A 2,395-nucleotide genomic window follows, 5' to 3' on the forward strand; every position below is an offset into this window, starting at 1 on the left:
CCCCACCACCACACAAAACCTGCAGAACTTAGCCCAAACAGGTGCTCAGAGAATAAAACTGCGCCCACATGAAGAAAACCTCCAAGAAAGTCATGAAAAAAAAAAAAAAACACAACTCAGTATATTTTACTTACTTAAATTAAAAAGTGAAATTTGTGGTCAGATGCCTGCAACGACTCGTTTTGTTTACAGTCGATGTGACTGAAAATAAATCAAATGTTAGATTTGTTCAGTCTAATCGTGACTCAAGCAGGTTTCCAGACATTCAGCCTTTGTTTACACTGAGCGCAGACCTGCATGTGGAATCTGCACCATTTGCTATATAGTCTCATATCTTAGAGCAGTGTTTCCCAAAGTTGGGGTCCCGAAACATCAAGGTGGGGTCCTGAAAAGATTTTCTGAATTAATTACATTTTTGCCTTAGTTGTGAAATTAGTGTATTTAAAATGGATATATGTAGTATAAAAATTATTACTATGCCCATGTTTCATCCAAAACTAGCTGTGGGCACAGGTCTCTGTTACTGTTATTTTGTGGGCCAAAAGCTGAAAAGTTTGGGAACCACTGTCTTAGAGTGAGCACCTTTAAAACCAAAAGCTTAAAATTAATCTTGGCAGCACAAATAACTGCAATTTTTGGGGGAAAAAAATCCTGTAATAAGACTTTTGATTTCATTTTGAGAGTTGTCTGAAAGTATGGGATGTCAAATGTAAAATAAAAAAAAGTCACTAACACATTTTCATTATTTAGCTCACTTTGAGAGTTAAAATTTTCTCACTAACATTTTATTGTTTTTAGCCCGTTTTTACATTTTGCTAGTTTTTACTAAATGTTACAAAATATAAATATTAAATCCTAAATTTGACGTGTAAAATTAAACATAAAAGCTAAATGTTGACGTATTTAAGTATTTTGAAAAAGAACGCAGCCATTGCCATTCGGCTCTTCTTATGATGTCATCATCCTGAGACAATAGCAAATGCTATAGCAGCTAACGGTGCTAATAGGGCTAACATTTCGGTATAAGACATAAAACTTGCAGTTTCAGCCGGTGTCTGAGCTGCTCTTCAAACTTTCAACGAACACATGTTGAATTTAGATTTTAAGTATGATACGTTGATGTTTATTGTTTGTTGCAGTATAACATCCTGGTTAGCTAACTGTTAGCATTAGCAGGAAGTGAGCTAAATAATGAATTTAAGAGTAATATTGTGTAACATTTTATTTTACACTTGGCACCTCATATGAAAGGAAAAACAGTTGTAAAGCTCATCTGCAGGCTTCTGTAACGCTTTTGCTCGTGTGCACAATTCAAGGTGCCACAGCCATCTGACCTGACTAACACAAAAAGTTAACTGTTGCCTGTTAGCAAAATATCTCAAGAACCACAAGACGGAAACTCTTGAATAATAAACATGAGATAACTGATGGACTTTTAGAGCCAAGTGAAAAACAAAAACAGCTGTAACTGAGTCCGTTTTACAGACGATGAGCTAAAGTTCGGTGTGGTGTTAGCTGAGGCCTCCAGCTGATCTGTTCTGGATGCTGCTGTCTGTTTGTGTTGATGGTTCCTCTGCAACAAGCAGCGCCGCAGCTGCAGACGCCCCCAAAACAAAAAGCCGTCAGCTCTGAGTCACTCGTGAAACACCAAACTCAGAGCTGCAACACACACATTTCACCCACTCAGCACGGACAGAACACAGTTCTGGGCTTTTATTGGCAGCAAGCAGAATAACCATTTCAAATATGCAGATAATTTAAAGAGAAATGTTTGTGTATAAATGTAATTTCTGCAATTATGTGCAAAATTTCCTGACACTTGGATTTATCTTTTTCATCGTCTCGCCATCAGGAATGCCTGACTGGTCCTCCACAGCAGCATCATGACCCCAAACATACAACAGATGTTTGGGGTCATCTGTGGTCCCCCTCTTTCTGCTGGATTACATGAATGAATTGCGGAAAGGAGTTCTGCGGCTCCACGGGATGCTCGGATCAACCTGTGCACCCTCAGAACTGGACCGGCTTCCCCTTTAAAACTGTTTTGTGTCGGTTCTCAGGCAGCGTCGGCGCTGTGCATTCTTGTTGCGTGTCTCTCGTTACTGATGGGGCAGAACATTTCCCAGTAAATCAGGAACATCTGTCCGCGATCTCCGATTTAGCTGGAGCGCATCAGAACACTTGGAAAACATTTGGACAAATGGCAGGGGCCAAAAGTTTCTCCGCTGGAAGAGTTTCTCCCCGTTACCTCCCCGGCTCGTCACTCCCGAGTTATTTTTTTCCCCTATAAGTTATATGTGCTTGATATGCAGCCAAGTTTAAGACCATAGCTCAAAAAAAACCGAACCCCCCCAAAACAGAAATCAAAGTGTCAAAAAAAGGACTCAGTAATGAG

The sequence above is a fragment of the Austrofundulus limnaeus genome, unplaced genomic scaffold (genome assembly GCF_001266775.1).
Source record: "Austrofundulus limnaeus strain Quisiro unplaced genomic scaffold, Austrofundulus_limnaeus-1.0 Scaffold20, whole genome shotgun sequence".
NCBI classification, from domain to species: domain Eukaryota; kingdom Metazoa; phylum Chordata; class Actinopteri; order Cyprinodontiformes; family Rivulidae; genus Austrofundulus; species Austrofundulus limnaeus.